Below are 11,062 nucleotides of genomic sequence, written 5' to 3'. Positions count from 1 at the left end.
TTCTTTGGGCTTTTCTTCTCCCTCCCTTCCCCAGGTCTCCTCCTCTCATTCCCCACAACAAAATTCTCTTCAGTCCTTGGTTGGCATCTCTACCTCCTGGCACAGCTGGGGCTGAGACGTGAGCTCTCAATGGTTAGAATATGAATCCTCATCCTGCAGCTGACTCCTTTTTCAGTGTGGAAGAGCATGATTATGCTCTGAATACCTCCCTAACAATCTGCATGTGGAATCTTATTCAAAATTAACACGCATTTTGAAAATAGAATTAATTATGTGCTAACAGCAAATACAGATAAAAATAAGTAAAATAATTAAGCTGTTTGTGTGATTTGGCAGACCTCTGCTTCTCTGAGAGGAAATTGCCTTCACCACCGTGCAAGTTGTGCTTTTCTAGATGTTGTTGTGCAGAATGCTACAGTGGTTGGAACCGAGAGTAGGGAATACCCAATAGCCAAGAAAATAGGTCACGGTTTTCTCCACAAATTCACCTGGTGTTCCCAACTACTCCTTGGTTACCTTGAAGATTATCTTTAGGCGTATGGAGGTGTTAACGTTTATACTCAGTCATACCTGTGCATGCCTTACTCTGTAATCTTATGTGGAAAATGAGTATGGCTGACGATAAGTATCCTAAATTTGAAAGAGCTTTTATAGATCATATCAACAGTGCCACTGGTGTCAAACAGTCATCTCGTTCTGGAGAAAGGGTTTGGGGTTTCAGTTTTCTAATTGAGCAGGTTTTGCATGCTTAATATTCACTCAGGTTTTCTTCTGTACAGCCATACAGGCTATAAATATTTATTTAAAAAACAAACAAACAAAATTTATCTCAATTTTAGAAGTTAGGACTCAGAGGACACCTCCCCACTGAAGTAATGCATTTTGAGGTTCATGATAAATCATGGCTTTATACCGTATAATATCAAGTAGACCTCATGGGCAGAGGTAGTCCAGTAATTTTTATCTTAAAAGCGGGTGAACTCGATAAAGGTAATTTTCTACAATAAGATTTTTAGATAAAAGCTATATGTATTTTTAATAGATTCTATTGTTTCAGTAAATAACATCAGCTTGTGGATGAGACACTCCAAAGTTAGAACACATTGAGACACCGCAAAGTTAGAACATTTCTCAGAAATGTAAGACAGCAAATCAAAGGCTACAAATAACTCTTTGTATGGCTGTGGGCAATCTACTTTATTCAGTCCATGATGGTGATGTAATCACATTTTTCAAATGAGCTGGTAGACTATTACTAGGCGAATTTGTGTCACTATTTTACTTCAAGGTAAGTGTGTCAAGATTGTCTCACTAGAAGTTACCTTAAATGTTTAAAATATTTGTGTCTTTGGAGCATAAAGTAAGCGCTATTAGTATAAACTGCCAAGGTGAAAGGAGGTTCAAGAGCTTGCTCCGCAGGGGCCAAGAGCCTGTCATGTCCTCACTACATCCAGACAGGATGCGAAGGAAGCGTGTCGCGTTGGTCACAGTTTGTGGCTGCCTTGGAAATAGCATCTTGCAACAGAAATACTAATGGTAATGACTATTCTTCGCCAGTTTTTTCTAGTTATGAGCATCTGAAGTGCATCAAGAGTGTGACTTTTCCTGCTGGCCAAAGCTGTGTGGTGGGGAGCATAATGTAAAGGGCAGGGACCTATTCCTGTTCCCTCCCAAAGGAGAATCCTCAGCTACGTTTGGGTGGTTTGGGCACAGAGTCTTCTCCAGCAGTGAGCCGTGCTCAGTCGCAGATGCTATGTCTTTGTTTTTTTGAAGGTATGATCTTTTTCAGTATATTTGCAAGGTAAAACTCTTAACTTTCTCAACATATGTTTTGGTTAATGCCACACCCTTTTATTTGACCTTTACTAATGCATTCTTGTATCTTTTCAAAATATACTCCCTAAAAGGTCATTTTCCTAGCCTGTGTCTTTGATTATTTTACCTCCTTCCTTTAACCAAGAAATGTATGTCTTCATGTTCAAAACTCTTTCGTAGCTTTAATGTTTCCTCTTTTCCCCTATCAAATGGTTGATTTCTGCTTCTGATCAGCTTCTCTCTGAAATCGAGCATGCTCTTGCTTTTTTTTTTCCCCCGTGAAGCAGCTCTCTATAAACATCTTCACAACTTCTGTCCTTCTAAATTCTTCTATAAAACTTTATAAGGCCTCGATGCCTCTGAATCCTAACCAGAATTAGAAGATCAGATGCTTTTCTATCAAACGTTGCCCTGCCTTTTGCCACCCCGATGTTATCCCTTTTCTTAGATTAAAGAGTTCCCGTGAACAGGAACCAGTTTTTGGTTTTTGTCTTTGTACAGCACCTTTTGTAATCAGGTTTTTGGCCTCAGCTGGGCAGCATAGGTGTATCAGAGTTGCTGTGTGCTTCTGGGCTGTCCTCTCTGTGCTCCTCAGCCTTGTTCAAGTGGCCTGATTCTTTTACCTGCTCGATTGCAATTTTCAACAAGTAATATCAGAGAAAAGCTCTGGGTGTGTGAAGCATTGTGTTTAATTAAAAGTAAGGGTGCTCTGAAGTAAGAATAAGAGTATTTTTCAGACTGATATTTTTTTTCAGACTGATGTTGTGCTAGTTCTATATGTTGTCCTTGTATAGCACACGAGGTTCATCTCAGAACCTTGCTGCTTTCAGGCTGTTCAAGAAGCTGTCTCTTGTGTACTTCAAAATTTTCAAGTTTTTCTGAACTTCACAGTTGTTTCTTTTTAATTTAGTAATAGCTGTATAATAATAAGCTCTCATTAACGTTCTCAGAATTGCTTTCCTGGAAACATGGTAAATAATGTGTCACTTCAAAGGAACCCCTTCTCCCGTATTCCCTTTAACAAAGAAAACTTTGTTACTATCATTTAATTGATATTTATTCTAAAGGGATGAAATTCTATCCACTGCAAGAGTAAGCAGAAAACTCCCCTCACGCATTTTTTTTCCATCGGGAAGTACCTTCTTTTTATAGCTGTAACTTATAGGGGAAAATATTCGGATGAAGGTTACCAAATTACTTACATGCAAACTAGCATAGCTGTAGTTTCTTCTGTGGATGTAATTTGTTAAATCCACTGAATATTTCGCATCAAATTTTTAAATGTGAATGCTATTTTACAAGTGATTTATGAGACTTCTGTCTGCAGTGGCAGGACCTTTCAGTTCTGCATTTCACATCAGTGATGCTTTCCTGTTAAATGATACGGGATCCGAGTTATGTCACAGGTCTTGATGTTAACTTGTAAGATGCAAGCCACATTCTGAAGAAGGTTCCTTCTGAGGGCTTTTCTCTCCAATTTTGCTTCAAAGTTAGATGTCGCATCTTTGGTGAAATAGTATTTTCTTGGAACCTGGGAAACTAGTGAACTTGGTATTAGGGCTTTGATGACTTCCTAAGAATGTCTAAACTCTTAAGAGTTCAGGGTCAGAAGCACTTTTTAAAAAAACCAACCAAACAAGAAATTCCATTTTAAAAGCAGTAGCATTTGGAAAAGACAAAATATGCGACCTCCAAATTTCAAGGTAAATACAAGGGAAATGGAAAATCCTGATACTAGTTGTTAATCTTTGATCAAAATGTTTATTTGTAATTTTAATGGGGGATGGTGGGTTTCAGAAAGCAGGTGACATCTGCTATGCAGAATAGGGAGGGAAGAGAGAAAAATGTATAGTATTGAAAGCAAATCACCTTTCTAGAAAGTTTCTTGATATCATTGGGGGCACCATACTTGGGCTGAACTGACCCTTGTCTTCTGTCTGGAAAGCTCTTAAAGAAAGAGGAAAAGGACCTGCTGATCTTTTGCTGCAAAGGTTAATAACATAAAATACTGATGAGCATCTTATGTAAGAACCAAAGCCTGCAGTTCTCATTACCTGGGCCTCCCAGTTGTGCATTCACATCCAACAAGAGAAGCGGAAAATACTTCTGATCCATTTAAAGGGTTATAGTGGACGGTGTTCACATTTCTGTTTCCATTCCCAGTGCACTTTTCTTGTTAATAGAAATACAAAAGACCACTGAGGTTATCCAGGCTGTCTTCCAGCCCAGACACTGACGGCAAAGAGACATGTGTCTGATTACTCTGAATGTTAAGGTAAGGACAAGATTTGGCTCCCAGTTCATTGATTAGCAATTGCTGTAACTCATCTGTTTTGCTTCCATCAGTTTTAGGTAAAGATCTTGGTTTTTGTTGCAAATCTACAGCTAGAAAATGTGGAGAGAGATGCTGAGTCATTGTAGCAAGCGTGACAGCAGGGCTAAGTCTTCGTCGCATCATGGGACCAGTTTGCAAAGTGTTGTATACTGAAATCCACCCAAATTACACATTGCTTTTAACTGGAGATTTCAGAAAACAGCAGTCCATGAGAAAGAAGACAAGAATCATAATGCAGCAACAGCAAGCAATGAAAATTGCAAGCTTTGACATGAATTAAATTTGCGAAGGCGGAAGCCATGCCCAACAACATGACAAACTAATACGGAGGAGAATGAGATTAATGGGTTGAAATATCTCTTTGCTGTTTAAGTTTAACCTCGGGCAAGAATGAGTTTGTTGGTGTAAGGTCTTGTTGAATTTTAATATGGAAATGTCTCCTGGCATGTTTTCCAAACACCCTACAAATAGTGATATTGATCTGACCTTCAGATAATGTGAGAAGCCCTCTGCAAAAATCGGATCTGGGTTTGAATGGCAAATAGCTTTAATGTTCTGAGAAGAGTGGATCATTTACACGTATCCGTTTGAGACTATAAATCACTAGGATTATGGCTTTTTTTCTTATTATCATTTTAATGCAGGCTTGATTTCCCTGGAGCAAAGGACCAAAAAAGTGTGGTGTATCGTTAAAAAAATCGCCAAAAGGATATCAGTAGGTACAGACAACAAATAATGTATTTTGTACAAAAGGAAATTATTTGAAATCCATTCCTGCTCTCTGTTGCCACATTTTTCAGATGTCTTTTGCTTTTTTGGCACGGGGCTAGAATGAACCCTGCCCATCTTTAGCCTTTACACAATCTGTGGGTATCCCTCCCCTTTCAGTTCGAGCAGAGCTAATGGCCAGCCTGTTGCCTCCCTTTCTCCTTGATGCAGTGTCCCATATCCCATCCTGCAGTAAGGGATCACGGGGCATTTGCACTCATAACTCATTGCTACCAAATCTACAACCAAAAACCAAACCAAAACAAAAAAAGCGCGGGGCAATAGGCAATTTGTAATTTTGTTTGCTTGTGACAGTAATAAAATTTTAACAAAGAGGTCTACATACCTTCCTGTCTTGCTCATTCTTCAAGTCTTTATATCATGTTTATATCATCAGAGTCTCAATTCTCAGCAGTTTTGTAAGCACGGTGACAGCTGGGAGTACTTTTGTGGCTGTCTACATGTATTTTAGGGAATACCTTAAGTGAGCATCAGTCCACTTTTCTTACAGATTTTTTTTTTTTTTTAGAGAAGTCTCTTTCCATCTAGGGTATTAGCAAATAACCTTTCTTTCAGCCATGAAGCAATATATTGTTTCACTGAAGCTGATATTGAGCAGTTTTCTATAGAACTGTTTATGATCAGGGTATGAGTTTTGCAGGTTTACTCTATTTGATTTCCCATCTAGCCCAGAAAAAATTATGCTCATACCTCAAAGCCTCTAATTAAACCAGAGAAGAATTTCAGCCAGTCATAGCCTTCACTGCTCTGTAAAAATACCCAAGCTGAAAGGCAACTGGATCAACTTGACCCCATGATTTAACAATAAATACTACTAGAGCTGGTGGCGATGCAGCTGTGTTAAACCTGCTCCCAAGCCATGGGACCTCATACTTTCAGAGCTGTCCTACTCTGTCAGTTTGGCCTTGGAAGCATCGCTTCTATTTAAAAAAAGAAAAAAAAAAGAAAAAAAAAAAAAAAAAAAAAAAAAAGAAAAAAGCGAAGATGGGCTCCAGTCTGCCTAAACTTGCCCAGTTGGGGCCACTCAAGTTCCAGACAACTGTCTGCCCACTTTCTGCTGTTGCTAGTCGTACATGTGTTAGTGGGTGAATCCACCTACTCCTCTGCTCAGAGGTGGAGAAGATGGATGAATTGGGTAGTGCTTTGCCATACGTTCAAGGTGAAAAAGCCTAAATGCTGAGGTCTGGGCTTGGATTTTTTTTTTTGGTAAGATTTTCCATGTACAACAAAACATCAACCCCCCCCCCCTCTGCTTTCTCATACAGACTTATTGTACATAGCATTCCGAAGGGGGTGTATGGAGTTTGTCTTGAGAAAATATCACTACTCTGGGCCTTTCCCTAATTCTGTTCCAGTTGCTGAATATTCTGCTGTTGCCCTTGGTTAGATGAGAAGGTGTGATTCTCTGAATATGCGTGATTCTCTGAAATGTGCGATTCCCTGTGTAGCTGACTGCTGTTAGGGCTTGAGGAATGTTTCCTTATGGTAGCTCTTTCACTCTGGTAGTCTTGTAAAGAGCATTTTGCATTGCAGGTTGCACACTAAATCAGTTGCTTGGCGCTCACACAGAGTTGTTGAATTAACACGATGTGAACCAGAGATGCAAAGGGATTTCTTTCATTAACGGTGCCGGGATGCTGGGGAGAGCACACGATGCGTTTCCTAGACAACAGCCGATGTTACTGTGTAACTGGAAGAAAGTACAAAGGCTGAAAAGGGAGTTTATGAAGAGTAGGGATCAATTTACGAAGAAAATCCGAATAGCAAAATAAAAGTTCTTTTACAAAACATATCAAACAGATGGAGACCTGCTTACAGAGTCTGTGAAAAGCTGGGATGGTCACAGAAATAAAAAGCCCTACAAAAAATCCAGCGAAGAAGTGCAGTTTAAAACACAAGTACATCCTCTCAAGTCTGTATGTGCTGCAACTTTAAAGCCACCTTTATAACACCTCCTTTAAAGATAACATCTCCTTTAAAGTTGCTGCTACAGTTATGCTTTCAGTTCTGTTTATTAAAAAAGGAGAATTATTGGAGAAATAGTAGTAAACACATCTGACTTTATTGCTTGCTTTTAATTAATATCTTTTTCTCTCTCTCAGAAGTATTTACTAGACAAATATCACTCTGAGGCTCAGACTGGGCAAATATATTGGTAAAGTTTGTTGGAATGAGAGGTTACATAAACGTAGAGCTCTGGGCCACTGCAGTTTATTGAGCTGCTTGCCTGGTAGGTTTTACTCTCCACTACCTGCCATTGAATGTCACACTTAGACAAAAATGGTGTAACTAATGAGCCAAATTTCTACTTCTTCCATTAAAAAGAATGTTCTTGCACTAAATCTTTGCAATCTCCTCAAAAAAAACTTTGTCTTCGGCAGGACTGTAGCCTGAGGAAAGACAATAAAATTCAACAGACTACATATATTCAGTGAGGATTTATTTTCTGTTTTATGAAACTAGACTGATAACTTCCTAACAACAGATGCAAGCAATTTTACTGTGAAGAATTATGAAATGTCTCTGTGAGAAAAGCTTTCTCCCCCATTGTATCAGTGAACTGTATTTATGCAAGGGATCACTGTTACAAATAGAGCTAAATACACATAGTTCAACCACGGTAACATTTTCATCATTATTTCATCATCAGAGCAATGCACTTTATTGTAAGTCTTTCCATTGTGACTTTAGATGTTCTATTTTAGCAAAACATCACGGCACAGGTATTGCAAAGCGATAAGGTACTGCTGCTGTTAGGCTTCTGTGCCCTGAACAAAACCCGTGTCTGTATTTAAATTGTGAAGCATTTAAAAATGAGCACTAGTGCAAATGGTACTCCGCTCAGAAACTGAAGTATACAAAAGTACCTTTTAATGACAGTTCTGGGTACTAGAGAAGTTACTGCCATTCCCTGAGGCAGAGGAAACTTAAGAGGCTTTACCAAAAACTGTGCAGGAGTTCATTATCAGAATCCTGGTCTCCTGGGCCAGTATCAGAAATACAGAGCCATTTTTCTTCTTATATTTCATTGCTGAAATCTCAGGGATAAAAACAAAACAAAGCACAAAACCACAAAAACTCTACAGATTTAGTGGCTAAATCTTTCCTGTTGACTTCACCGTCCAAGCCATTCACTTTGAAACTGATTCTTAGAAACTACAATTAGGTTGTCATCATATTTAAAGTCCTTGGATTTGTCTTGGTCAGTAGAGCTGAAGTAAGTAAATGGTTAGCAGCAATCTTGCTTTCCTAGAGAGAGGTATCCTGTTAAAGTCTACTTGATTATAGGCCATTTGTCAATCAAAATGGCATCATGGATATATTAAATACTATGTTTAGTTAGACCAAATTTTTTAGCTGGCAATATTTTAGATTATTTAAAATAGTTTAAAATATTTTTATGAAGGTTGAATGTGTATAAAGAAGTCTCATAACTGAATCTTACTTGACAGTGGAAATGCTGTCTTAGTTTGTGTCTGGGAATTGCCCACAGAGAAAACCCGTCTGGAAAGAGTCGTAATTCAGAAATGTAACTTGTTTATGCCTAACCCCCAAAGTTGCTTTAGAAACACCGTGAAGTGTCTCAGGACATGCCATCAGCATGGGTGCAACTTCTCTCTTACTGTATTCCTTACCTGTTAAGAAAGGGCCCTTTACATCTATTTACATGCTTTTCATTTATACTGAAAAACTTCGGCTTTGACTTTGTCCTTTTTGGAGAATGTGATAGAGACAAATGTGGTTCCTGCTCTCCAATCTTTTATCTCGCCAAAGATAGAGTGGATTGGACATAATTCCTATCTAATGACTGTATATCAGGATAATAAATTGTGGTTGTGTTATTGGTGCCATATTGGTAGAAAGAAGATCCCAAATACAAAATCGGTTGGCTACACGCAGAAGATGTCTACAGTTTGTGATACGTTACAACGCGGTTTGCTGTGCCTGACTTACAAGGTGAGCTCCGTCTCAGCCTGTTTGATTTGACTAGAGCTGTTCCCTGTGGCAAGGATCCTTGCATGACAGAGCAGAAGGCTGGATCCGGGCCCCTTGAGCTGAGGGATGCTACGTGTCCATCATCCTTCATGGTACTGCTGTGTGAAACAATGATTATCAGCTGCCTGTACATAGCAGCGTTACTGACCCGGTGATGAAAAGGAGTGTCCTTCGGTGCAACCTGAAGGGAACCTTCTCAGGTAAGAGTGGAGACCAAGAAATATTTTTGCATCCCATGCTGTCTGCTGTCACCATCGAGTATTTCTTCCTGGCCAGAAAAATGTCTCCCAGGAAGGACATCTTCCATGCTCTGCAGTGGCAGAGCCTTCAGTGGAAAGGAGTAGGGATTCTGTTCCCAGAGCCTCCTGCCTTGGCAATGCATATGCAGCTTCAAAACTGGGACTCTCTAATACTAACATTTGTGTCGTTTAGCAGGAGAAAGGATCTTAATTTGTATAGTGGTGTGTGGCTGAGCTGCGCCGCTTTCTGAGGACAGCATCTGATCTCCGACTGACAGAATCCTTTGTCAGACAATGCTAGCAAAAACCGTATTATCAGCTGTTACAACGATGGTAGCTGAGGTGAAAAAGCCTCTTCTATCTTGATAATTAGGTAGGGACTTGTCTAGCAGTACAGCCTTAGAGAGGGGAGTTTGGGAAGCTGGGTTTGCCTGTAGGAGGGAGAGAGGAGGACTGTCAGCAACTTGAGTTCAGTGCGAATTTAAATGAAACGTTTCAAGCCACACTGGCAGTGATGATAAAAGTGACATTCCCTAGTGCTGAAAACTGCAGTGTAACATCAATGACATTTGCTTCCTTTGCAAGGTTTTTAAGGGACTTGAATGTGCTTGAATTGGTGATCCCGGAGGCAGAAGTTGTGTATTTAGATCAAAATCTGTTCAGTCCAGGTATAGGTGGTGGTTAAACAACCACGGGTTAGTTGGGGAGGGAGGGATGGGTAGAGGCTGAGCTGTTTGGGCCATATATTTTTTGTTAGACATATTTGTAATATCATAATTCCACTCTAAACATAAGTGGATTGCAGTTTGAGTTTGTATCAAAGGGGGATATATGCAGCAAGTTGTAGATACTGTGACATTACAAAGCGTCTAATGTAATATAGAGATATTTTAAATAATATATTTACAATACAAAGCAATATATACACAATATAAAGCATCTAATGTGTTTTAGCCATTAATCATGAAAATTGCCTAGCAAAAGTATTTTTCATAAGCAATGTGCTGAATTTCAGTGACTGAAAAGGAACCACCTGTTTTCAGCTGTTCGTTTCACAATCAAAGGAGAAGGAAAAGTAAGTTCCAAGTATTTATTTTAAACTGAGATTCTTTTCTCGAGTGAAACAACCTTCACCTCTCCAAACAAGCAGACTTTGAGATTATAGCTTCCATTTGATATAAATCAGCCTCTTGCTTGAAAAATACATCTGCTTCAATAAGCTTTATGATAGTTATCAAGACCCACGAGAACACAGACTCCAGTGTGTGACAGGCTCAAGGCAAAAGCATCCCAAATGATTTGGTACATGTTTTTTTCTGTATTTAAATATGTCATATTTTGGTAAACTTATGTTAATATTTTCCTTCTCAATGTAGCTTCTCTATTATTTAAGTTATAAAATCTTCCTTTATGTCACAGCATCATAGATTGGTTCATCTTGGAAGGGGCTTTGGGAGGTCTCCAACCTGCTGCTCCGAGCAGAGTCAAGCCTGAATTCACATGAGGCCAATTCGGGGCTTTGTCTAACCAGGTCTTAAAAACCTCCAAGGACAGAGATTTCCCCACCTCTGCGGGCAAACTGTTCCAGTACGTAATTATTCTCAGAGGGTTTTTTCTGCTATGGAGTTGGAATATTGAACATTTCTTTCGTACCAGTACAAAGGTAACGTCCTTCTGTAATGACAGTCCCAAACCTGAGTTAATTAAAGATAGTTACACTTATTTTGAAAGCAAAAATGAACTCCCCAAAGAGCTCTTTCAAAAATTTACCCTGCCCGAAGCAGCTCTGTCGCCGTTCCCCCCTCCACTGCCATGCCTGTGTTACGCCATCCCAGATGCTTGCACAGCCTAGTGATGCCTCCCTAATAATTTTGTTAAACTGCTGCAT

The sequence above is a fragment of the Athene cunicularia genome (assembly GCF_003259725.1).
Source record: "Athene cunicularia isolate RWA chromosome 5 unlocalized genomic scaffold, athCun1 chr5_part3, whole genome shotgun sequence".
Lineage (NCBI taxonomy): Eukaryota > Metazoa > Chordata > Aves > Strigiformes > Strigidae > Athene > Athene cunicularia.
This window is presented reverse-complemented; position numbering follows the sequence as displayed.